The sequence below is a fragment of the Cnephaeus nilssonii genome (assembly GCF_951640355.1).
Source record: "Cnephaeus nilssonii genome assembly, chromosome: 20".
Classification (NCBI taxonomy): domain Eukaryota; kingdom Metazoa; phylum Chordata; class Mammalia; order Chiroptera; family Vespertilionidae; genus Cnephaeus; species Cnephaeus nilssonii.
In genome coordinates, this window is record NC_137091.1 from 3213526 (window position 1) to 3225781 (window position 12256).

A 12256-nucleotide genomic window follows, 5' to 3' on the forward strand; every position below is an offset into this window, starting at 1 on the left:
AGTGTGGTTCAAATAGATTATTTGTTGTTGGTAGCGGTCAGTATTAACCATTTCACCTGGTTTTAGAAGCTCATAATACACCACACCTTCCTGATCCCACCAAACGCAGAGCATTGTCTTCTTTCCGAAGTGATTTGGCCTTGCAGTCGATGTTGATGGTTGACCTGGATCAACCCATGATGTTGTGCTTTTGGAATTCTCAAAATAAACCCACTTTTCATCTCCAGTCACAATTCGATGCAAAAAAGACTTTCTTTCAATTCGTTGAAGCAACATTTTACTGATGACTTTTCGGTTTTCCATTTGTCTTTCATTCAGTTGATGTGGCACCCATTTTCCTTCCTTTAAAATCTTTCCCATTGCTTGTAAATGATCAGAAATTGTTTGCTGAGCAACATTTAATCTTTCTGAAAGTTGTTTTTGAGTTTGACACGCAACTTCATCCAATAATGCTTATAATTGTTGGTCTTCAAACTTTTTCGGTTGACCTGGATGTTCTTTATCTTTCCCATTGAAATAATCACTTTTAAAGTGTTTAAACCAGTGTTCACAAGTATCTTGAGATGGAGCATGTTCACCATAAGCTTCCTGAATTATACGATAACTTTCAGCAGCACTTTTCTTCAAAATAAAGTAATGAATAAAACTTCCTGCAAATGCTCTTTTTCTGGCACGAAATTCGACATTTTTCAAGTTTAAAAATATCTATGATGTTAATACCTTCAGAAAATTTGACATATGAAGTTTTGAAGCTTGCTGTCAATACAACAAAATAGTCTACATATCAAATCGCATATATATATCAACATATGTGTAACTCCATCGATTGAAAAAAATCCGCATTATTAACTGGTGCACCTAGTATGTTTGGTGCTCTGGGGAGAGGGCTGAGCTAGAAATCCACACGTATGAGTCATCTGTAAAGGGGTGGTAATTGAAGCTAGACATTGCCTGGAGAGCAGGCATGCAGTGATAAGGGAAAAATGCATAGGACTGAGTGAGTCTTAATGGCTGGGAGGAAGATGTTGAGCCTGCAAAGGAGATAAAGAGAGTTCAGAGGCAGTGCTAAGTCATCAAAGCCAAGGCAAGACAGTGTCTCAGTTACACCTGTGGCCAATTGATTTCCGACAAGGGCGCCAAGACCAATCAACAAGAAAAGAATAGTCTCTTTGACAAATGATGCTGGGACAGTTGGATATCTACCTGCAAAAGAATGAAGTTGAAACCCCTACTTCATGCCCTTTGGAAAAAATAACTCAAAACGGATCAACAACCTAAATATAAGAGCTAAAACCATAAAAGTCTTAGAAGAAAACATAGGGGTATGTCTCTATGAGCTTGGATTTGGCAACAGATCCTTAGATATGATACCAAAAGCCTAGAAAACAAAAGAAAATAATGGGTCAATTTAGACTTCATCAAAATTAAAATTTTTTGTGCATCAAAGGATATTACCAAGAAAGTGAAAAGCTGATTTACAGAATGGGAGAGAATATTTTCAGATCATATACCTGAAAAGATCTAGTATCAAGATTGCATCAAGAGCTCTTAGGAGAACAACCACCAAAAAATCTTAAAACAACAAAAAGACAGATGAGCACATTAAAAAATGGACAAAGGATTTGAACAGACATTTCTCCAGAGAAAATATACAAGTGGCCAGTAAGTATATGAAAAGATGCTCAACATCATTACTCATTAGGGAAATTAAGGAAATGGCTAATTAGTTATTAGGGAAATGCAAGTCAAATTCACAGTGAGATGCAACTTCACACTCACTAGATGACCGTACCCCAAACACCAAGCCAGGAAGTAACAAGTGCTGGTGAGGGTGTGGAGAGCCTGCCTGGAACTCTGGCACACTGCCGGTCAGAATGGAAAGTGGTTCAGTCCTATGGAAAACAGTTTGGCAGAACCTCAAAAATTAAACATAGAATGAATCATATGATCTCACAATCCCACTTCTAGAAAAGGACCTCAAAGAACTGAGAACAGACATTTAAACAAGTTCATAGCAGCACTATTCACAGTAGCCCAAAGCTGAGAACAGCTCCAAGGTCCCCCCGTGGATGAAAGGACAAACCAACTGTGGTATATGCATGCAGTGGAACATTGTTCAGCCATAAAAATAACAAAGTATTGCCCGGCCGGCGTGGCTCAGTGGTTGAGTGTCGACCTATGAACCAGGAGGTCACAGTTTAATTCCCAGTCAGGGCACATGCCCGGGTTTTAGGCTCAATGCCCCAGTGTGGGGCGTGCAGGAGGCAGCTGATCAATGATTCTTTCTCATCATTGATGTTTCTTTCTCTCTCTTTCCCTCTCCTTTCCTCTCTGAAATCAATAAAAAATATTTTTTAAAAACCATGAAGTACTGATACTTGCTACAATGGGGACGAACCTCCAAAACGTGATGCTTCTTGCAAGCGGCCAGACACCAAAGGCCACGTACCACCTGGCTCCTTTTTATGAAACATCCAGAAGAGATACATCCATAGATACACAGCATGGCTGGGCAGTGCCCGGGGCTGGGGGAGTGGGCAGTGGGGAGAAGCCACTTAGCGGGTAGCGGGTTTCACTTTGAAGTTCTGGAACTGAAAGCAGGCGAGAGAGGTACTTTAAGTAACTATTAATATGATTTGATTCAAGTTCCCTTTGATCAGGCCTATGCCTCGGGAAATTACACACACACACACACACACACACACACACACACCCCCCGCATTTACAAATACTCTTCATTTTGGCTGTTTTAAAAATGTAGCATCGTTCCCCAGCCGTTGGCTGTCCTGGTCCACATTTTCCAGGTCTCCCTTCTTCGTAGGAGTTGAGCTATAGGAGCTGACGGGTTGACAAGAGCGGGTGAGATGGTGACGATCTGTTAGAAATATACCAACGATGAAGGCGTCCTTGTGTGAAGGGATTTCCACCAGGGGGTTAAAAGACGGGAACCGACCCAGAGACAGATGCAGTGACTTAGAAGCAGTCAGAGAAAGAATTCCAAGTGCAAGCCGAAACACAAACCTGGATTAAACCTCCCAAAGACCAAGGGGCTTTCATTCTGGAGTTTGTTTTCGTTTTATTTATTTATTTATTCATTTACTTATTTCTCTCTCTCTCTCTCTCTCTCTCTCTCTCTCTCTCTCTCTCTCTTCTCTCTTCAAATCCCAACCCCAAACTGGTTGTCTCAGATGAATAGGGAGCAAGTGTAATTAACCAAATAGAGCTGTAAAAGGGGCATGATGGGATACGGCGAACATTTACATATGATTCATGGGTTTGGAGAGATTGCAGTCAGGTGATAGATGCTCGGAGAGGCATCGGGAGGTTGTGCTGAGAGCTCTACTGGGAAACAACCGGCACTCGGCCGTTCACATAATTAAAAGAGTAAATATTTCATGAAGATGAAGCAAGGAAGGTCTCCCCAGCTCCGCACGCTGCCTGTGGTGAGGAAGCACAAACCGGAAGGCGCACACGCTCTTTCTCCCCGCAGAGCAGGGCTCCGCTTCTCTCCTGGAAGCCTGGACTCGGGGATGCTGTGCCTGCGTGATTGACAAGCCGATGTCTACGGCTGGAATTAGGAAGCAAGTGGAAGCCAGGTCCTTGGTACGTGGTGGATGGAGAGGACACGAGCTGGCATCCAAAAAAAAAAAAAAAGGACAAAAACCAAACCCAAACCTTTCCTGTCATTTGCCCTCTCCTATCAGCAGGGACCATGCCCACAGTGTGAAAGTTGAAACCATAATGTGTCTTTCAAAAACAACAGCAACAACAAAAAAAAGACAACAGTAGAATAGCCTTCTGATCTTGGGGTAGGCCAAGGTTTGCTAGACTTTAAAGAACTGACCATAAAAGAGAAGATTTGCTAAGTTAAACTTGAATTAAAATGAAAACCTCTTCTCGATGAAAGAAACTGTTGTGAAAATTAAATAACTACAGACTGGGCGAAAATATTCACAAAATATATGTGTGTGTATGTATGTGTATATATATATATATATATATATATATTCCTATCCACCATATATAAAGAACTCCTGTGAATCAATAACAAAAAAAAATACAAAGCAATTTTAAAATGGGCAAAACAAACCCGAAATGGCCGAACAACTTGAGCTCAAGCGTCATAAGAGGAGATGAATGAATGGCCAATAAGACTCTGCCAAGGTGCCCAGAATTATCATTCATCAGGGCAATGCACATTAACCCACTCAGCAGGATGGCTCACTCCAGGAGCCTTGGCTGGCTGTCTCCATGCCCGTCCTCATCTCCCGCCTCCAGCTGGTGGCCAGGTCTTGGCTGTGGTTTCCCCTTCCTGTCTCCGGTGATGGTTCCCTTTGCTCCTCGGCTTCTGCCTTAGGACACTCTCTCCCCAGTTCTCCCTTCCACACTGGCAGCAGCCTCCTTACCCAGCTCCCCGATTCCAATCCCTTGCCTCCACTCTTCTTCAGTCCGTTGCGTAGCTGGCCGAATCGCTCCCGGCCCCGAGTTCTTGGTGAGTTCCCCAAGCCTGCAGGTAGAGTACGCCGTCTCTTTGCATCCTTGCCCCTCGAAAACCTCCAAGTTCTGGCCTCACCTCAGGAACCCACTCTATTCCAGCCCCGACAGACTACCTCTAAAGATTCCCAAATACACGGGCTCTGCATCCATTTTTAAAAATGTTTTTATTGATTTCAGAGAGGAAGAAAGAGGTAGAGATAGAAACATCTGTGATGAGAGAGAATCACTGATCGGCTGCCTCCTGCAAGTCCCCTACTGGGGATTGAGCTCGCCACCCAGGCATGTGCCCTTGACCTGAATCAAATCCAGGACCCTTCAGTCTGCAGGCCGGCACTCCATCCACTGAGCCACACCAGCGAGGGCCAAACCTCTTTTCTTTTGTATTTTCCTGCGTGTGACTTGGGGCCTCTGTCTGCCATCTCCTGTGCTTGCCCATGGGGAACACTGAGGAATCCGCATCCCCATTCTCCTTGTGGCCCCTCAGAAGCCCGGGATCGTGGCTCCCACACTCCTGTGAGCCGGTTACTTTCACACTCAAGTTCCTCGCTGCCCAGTCCTAGCCAACGTCTCCCAGACCCATGAGGCGGGTCACGCGGGGGCCGAGGTCAGCAGGGAGCGGATTTTCCGGGCTGGGGGGAGCGGGCATGTGCCCAGACTCGTGCCCGTGAATGACCCATCGTCTTCTGAACTGGAGAACAGTGTGTGTCTTTGTTTTAGGGGGGATGGCTCTGTCAGAAGACCCCCCTCTGGGGCCCATAGTGTGGTGACTCACACCCTGGTGCTGTTTACTTCTAGCCTCATGGGAAACTGTGGAGCCCAAGTAGATTTTTAAAAAATATATTTTTATTGATTTCAGAGAGGAAGGGAGAGGGAGAGGGAAATAGAAACCTCAGTGATGAGAGAATCATTGATCAGCTGCCTCCTGCAGGCCCCACACTGGGGATTGAGCCCACAACCCTGGCATGTGCCCTTGACCTGCCCTTGACCGGGAATCAAACCTGGGATCTCTCAGTCTGCAGGCAGATGTTCTATCCACTGAGCCAAACCGGCTGGGGCTGGCTTTTCTGGGCCTGTGTCTCCTCATCTGTAGATGGGCCTTCAGTGGAGGTGGTCACTGAGGCTGTGTTCAGCAGAGGGCAGGGCACACGGGCGGCCCTAAGGCACCTCGGGAAGCAGCCAACATCACAAACAAGTCCAAAGACCGTCTGTGTATGGGCTTCGCTGCAGCGAAAGCCGGAACTCTGATATTCTGATCCTGAGCCAGGGCTACGTCCATCTCCCGTGTTTTCCATGACGGAGACTTGCTCCTACCTGCACTTCCTTGATAAGCTCGCTCCTCCTTGGCCCGGGTTCTGCTGCATGTGCTGGGAGTTTGTGTTATTCGGCCGGGATGATAACGGGTGCAGAGAGACTCACTTCGAGTTGCTGCATGTCCCTGAAACGTCTTAGCTCTCAGCTAAGCCGCACAAAAGCTCTTGCGCTGGGCGCACACATCTCCGGAGCAGAACGGGGGTCTGAGTCCCGTGTCAGGGTTATAACCATCATCACAGCAAATAACGGCTTTGCTATTTCGCCGTCTGTACATCCCTGTGTTCCAGCTCTGAGCTGTCAGTTTCCTATTACCCCCTGCATGCTGTCTCGCCGGCACCCAGGGTTCAAAGTGGCACCACGCACCAGCTTCAAGGTGGCGTCTCCGCTGTTGCAGCAGATGGAACACGTGTCCAATCACACGCCTGCCCCCGTCGCCCTCCCAGTGATTTCAGCCTGAACGGACAGGGTAAGGGACGCTCACTCTTGGCGGGGAGGTATTTCGTCTGCTAAATGGTTTTCAGCGAAACAATCAGCGGCCGTGTACAGCTCCAGAGTGCGGGCAGGGACGCGCCAGGGGCAGTGCTGGGGTTCCTATCCAATCTGCCTGGGTGACAGGGACCTGACGGCGACAGTGCAGCTCCAGGAATGGCTGTGAGCTCCCCGGTGGCGGAAATGGACAGCGGGCCGGGCAGCGGGCGAAGCTCGGCATCCACGGACATCAGGCCTTTCACTGTGTCCACGTCCAGCACCTGCCCCGCCTCCTGCGTGCCCAGGTGTGGTGGCTGTCATCTCCCCTGTGAGGATGCAAGTCCTCTGAGGGCGGGGGATTTCGGTCCTGTGTTAACTGTGCCTGGCCTGGAGTCGGTGCCCATAACTATTTGTGGTTTTTAAAAATATATTGTTATTGATTTCAGAGAGGAGAGGGAGAGGGAGAGAGACAGAAACATCAATGATGAGAGAGAATCATGGTTCGGCTGCCTCTTGCACGCCCCCTACTGGGGATCGAGCCCGAAACCCAGGCATGTGCCCTGATTGGGAATCGAACAGTGACCTCCTGGTTCATAGGTCGATGCTCAACTGCTGAGCTGCATCAGCCAGGCTTTGTTGACCGCTCAGTCCACATGTACAAGTCTCCTTTGGGCACTTACTAGGATAGTATTGGGAAGGGAAATTGTGATGCACAAGACGTAACGATAAAACCCCTCTGCCATCACAGCTGGTGCACATTTCAACACTTGAGTCTCTGCCCTCCCTGGGATGTGGCAAGTTCATGGCCTGCTGAGCACACTCCGTGTTCTGGGGGCCCATGGGCTGGGTCTCCGCAGCACACACACATGTGTGACTTTGGCCTGCCCTGCATTGAAAATAAAATTACATTCGTTGGCAATCTTTAAAACCTAGCAGATTTTATTTTAAAATGTGAACTTCCGGATTTCCCTCCGTGATAGGCAGGCACCCACCTCCCTGCAGGGCGACGTTGGCCGGAGCTGAGGAGTGGGTGGCCCCACGAGATGAGCCTTCCTGTGCCCTCCAACGTGTCCTAGTCTTTCCCGGGCGCACCTCACGTGACTCCCTTCCCCTGAGGACTTTCCGGTTTGCTGCCGGGAGACGTAGGTGCTGTGCAGACCGAATTTTGTCCGTGTGGGTTTGGGTGTGAGAGAGTTCAGGCCAATGTGTTCAGAAGGGCCTTGGTCATAGGTGGCAAAGCAAACATTGTGTTGAGGACGAGGAAAAGGAAGAAGGGTGATTTCAGATACAGGTGACAGGTGATGGTAACTTTCCAAATCAATAAGAACAAGTTTGAAAATCCCAATATGGATCTATGGATCTATGGTGTGAAAATTGAGGGTGAATCTTTCTCAGGGACACCTTGAGACCTCAGCCAATGTCACCTTCTTGGGCAGTTTTTTAAAAAAAATATGTTTATTGATTTCAGAGAGGAAGGAAGAGGGATCAAAAGATAGGGACATCAGTGATGAGAGAGAAGCATTGGTTGGCTGCCTCACACTGGGGACTGGGCATGGAACCGTGACCTCCTGGTTCATAGGTTGGCGCTCAGCCACTGAGCCACGCCTGCCGGGCCCCGAACAGTTTTTAATGGTAAAAACACCAACTTGTTTCAGAAGCAGATGCCTTCTAAAACTTTGACTTGGGCGTATTTTTAAACGCATGTTTTTGCCACTCCTGTGACTTTGGATGAGAATTCGATCTTGCCAGGTGGGGTTGGCCGGCCATATTGTGTTCACTACCCTTGGCACTGTACCCCCACCTGCCATCCTTGACAGGACGTTCCATGTGGGGTTCATGGTCAGGTCGCAGAGTTCTGACTGCCCACGAATCCTTGTCTCAGGGTCTACTCCAAGGGAACCCAAATAAAAGAAGTCTCTTGGGAAACCTGGGTCCCAACTCTCTGGTGGGCGGCTTTGGCCAGGCATTGCAAAACTGGAATGGCTTTGGGGCCCAAACAAGGTTTCATGACCAGCCGAAGCTTTTAGAGAATTTCCTCCTCATTTTGGAGGGTGAGAGTTGGGGAGGGAGAATTTTTCAAGTCCCATGCACTCATTTGCATTTAAATTTGAAGTCGAAATGAAGGCTTTTAGAAACTTTTAATTTTTATTTAATTATAAGAATTTCACTGCAGGGTATCTATCTGATTTAAAAGAATAATTAAAATTAAGTTTAGCTACAGTGATTTGCCACAGCGTATGTCTGTCCTTCAGAACATTAAGCAACAGCCAATTATTTGTGGCTGGAGGTGCTCTATATGTAAATTCCTGCCAGAGTAGAGCGTGGTGACAGAGAAATCCAGATGATGAGCATCAACGCCTAATAGATGCCTGAGTAGTTACCATTACTTCTCCTAATATCCTCAATTAAATGATTTAAAAATAGAGCGATAGATAAGCAAGATCAATTAATGTTAGAAGATGATCAAAGGGATGTGGTTCGGCATTGTAGAGGCTGTAAATGTGATAATGGCTTTATCAGACAGGAGAAACAACTCCGAGTGGCTCACACTGCATGCGTTGAAGCTCAGAGGGGTTTTATGTATGATTAATCCAATGGGCTTTTTGTCATAGGGAGAGTTTTAAAAATCTCATCTATTCATTTGAGGGGGAACAAAAATCATTCAGACATTAAAATGGATGCTGTTCTCAGTGGTTGTATGTCAACCGTAATAAGTGATAACAACCATCAGAAGATCCCGGTCCTGGGGACCTGTTGGGAGGCGTCCGCAGGAGGGGCTGGGAGCTGCCAGCAGCAATCACATTGGTCCTCTGAGGACTCCGAGAGGGCCCCTCGCTCGGCGTGTGTGTCTGAGGTCTAGGCTGGAGGCCAAATGCAAGGGGAGAATCAGCCAGCAAGCCTCTGCTCAGATGAAGGATGTGCCATCGGGAATTTGCGAGTGGCAAGGTGAAGGGAAGGATCATTTCTGAAAGGCTCCATTTATCTGCAGTGTGGATTGGGGTTAAGAAGGATTCCATTATTTATACCCTTCTGCCTTTCGACAAGGAATTTGGTAGTTTCCCCCCTAAAGAAAAAAAGAAAAAGAAACTGTAAAAATACAGAAAAAGAGCAAAGCTGAGCAATAAGAGGGTGGTGGGTAACAATTATGGTGGTTACATCTACTAATCGAGGGGAAGAAATGTTTGCACTTAAAAACACATTTTGGGTTGGAGCTTCCTAGCAATCAAAGCAAAAAGGGAAGCATGGATGCATTATTATCAACTATTCTTATTTAAAACTAGAGGCCTGGTGCATGAAATTCGTGCACAGGAGGGGGCAGTCCCTCAGCCCGGTCTGCACCCTCTCCAATCCAGGACCCTTGGGGGATGTCCGCTCACCTGCCTGCCTGCCTAATCGCCCCAACCCCTCTACCTGCCTGCCTGATCACCCCTAACTGCCCTCCCCTGCCAGCCTGATTGCCCCTAACTGCCTCTGCCTTGGCCCCCCACCACCATGGCTTTGTCCAGAAGGTAGGCAGGACGACCGGAAGATGTCTGGTCGACCCGGTCTAATTAGCATCTTACCTTTTTATTAGTATAAATAGAAAAGTGATGATTTTTAATTTCTAGGTGGATTTTTTTCCTACAAAAATAAGAAAGTGAATACAATATAGATGCTGCGGGGAGGGAAGAAGGACTGAGAGAGAGAGAGGGGATAGAAGGTAATAGAGCAGCAAACACAGAAATAGTTCCTCTGTAAGTTACCCTGGTTCGTTTGGCCAGAAGGCTTTTGTCGGATGGGAGCAAGTCAGCAAGTTGTGAGGCGTCTGTCCATCTCAGGACGTCAGTGTCAAAGGCCAGACATGTTGCCACAATGACAGGATTTTGTTGACAATGGAAGTGGGCATCGTGGCTAATGGCGAGAAGGGGACTGGATGATCAAACATTGGCTTCGCCACGTTAAGGGGTAGTTTAGTGATCTTGAGGAGAGAGAATAACAGGTGGTGGTGGGCGCAGGATGGCACGGTGACCATCCAACGGCTTCCTGGCAGGTGGCTCGCTGCGTGAGCCATGGTTGGATTTCCCCAGCACTGAGGGGCTCGATCCCTAAGTGGCTCATGGGCCGCTGCCCGCCTGCATTGGCACAGCTATGTGGGGCTTACGGGAAGTCCCTTGGCATGCTTTCTGATTAACCAGGCCACCGTGTTCTCTTCCCCTGCCACGGAATCCCAGGACTAATCTCCTAGGACTCCATGGTCTAATGGCAAAAGGGCACAACTCGCTGCCATGGACCAGCTCCCACTGGAACATGCGCAGGGGAGACAGCTCCTGGGCTCGGCTGTTATGTGAGAGTCCCGGGTGGGTATGCCAAGGAACTTTCCAGCCTCTTGGTTCTTCAGACTCGGTTCCTGTGGGAACGGCGTTTCCTACCTCATGTTATCTCTGGGCGTGACACAAGGAGCTTGGGTTGGGGCGACCAGTTTGGGCCCAGATCTCCTGTGTTGCATTTACTGGTCATGAGGCCCTGGGAAAACTAGCTAATTTCATCGAGTCCGTTTTCTCATCTGAAAAACAAGTTTCTGTGAATTGAGGAATGGAACGCAACGAGGTCCAGGCCCTTGAGCATAGAGACAGTGCCCGCTGTTCATCGTCTCATTTAGAAATATGTTTTCCTCATGGTGACAAGGCAGAGTGAGTAAGAGACAATCCCTCGAAGAATTCTGCATCTGCTGGGGAAACCCCAAGACGCTGGGACCCGTGAGATGAGGAAAGCATGTGTGGACCCTCCACAGATGCAGGAAGTCTAGCTCCATGATTTTTTAAAATGTATTTTTATTGATTTCAGAGAGGCAGGGAGAGGATGAGAGAGATAGAAACATCAGTGATGAGAGAGAATCATTGATCGGCTGCTTCCTGCATACCCCACACTGGGACCGAGCCCACAACCTGGGCATGTGCCCTGACGGAAATAGAACTCTGACCTCCTGGTTCATAGGTTGATGCTCAACCACTGAGCCACGCCGGCCGGGCTAGCTTGGTGATTTGTACTCCAAAGAATGGCGGTGGCCCAATGGCCACGGCTGAATCAGAAGAACCAGTCTCCAGTCCTCGCTGCCTGCTGTCCGAGCCATGGCCAAAGGCCTCTGGTTTCGCTGCCTCGCCTATGATAGGAGGGAGGCTGATCTGAATGCAGGTCCTTTATGTTCCTTGAAGACTATGAGCAATAAGGAGGTGGGCGGGCCTGCGAGGTAGACAATGAGCACATGGCAGGGCTCAGACAGACCTGAACGGTGGCGGAGAGTTTATCCAAGTCTCCACCCAGTTCCACCTGGAACTCTTCTCCAAGAGCCAAAGCCTGTCCATTACTTTCCATTAGCTGATCCCTGGTACCCACACAATGCAAAGAGGCGAGGCGGAGCACGGTGTGCATTCCTGCACAGTGGTTGCTCACCGTGCATCACGCTCGTGTGCAGAAGGTGACTGGGATGCCATTAACATGAAGGGTTCCATCCAGGCCGGGGACCGTGATTCAGTTCAGGGAAGGCAAGCCATGGGGGGGGGGGTAAGGGAGGAAGGACGGGGAAAAGGAGGGTCCCAGCTGCCTCCATGGCCAAAAACACTGAGTCAGGGTCACTCAGCTGGCCCGCGTGCACTGAAGCGTAGGCACTGAGCTTCATCAGCACCCTAATTCCATTTATGCTCTTACGTAATTAAATCGAGACTTGAATTGTGCTTTTTAAAAGATTATGTGACCATATGTAGCTTGAACAAGGGCCAACTTAAAAAAACACACACAACCTGGTTTTTTCACAGTTCCTTTCTATTAAGTTAGGACTTTGGGATTTCTTATCTCCCCCCCCCCCCACCCCGCCCCGTAAATGTGAATCGAATCCAGTCAGTAGTTAATACATTTATTACAGCTTAAAATATTTATAAGTTAAAATATGCTTTCAATATACTTTAAGACAAACTAAGACCTGCGGAGTCCAGCTCATGTGTCG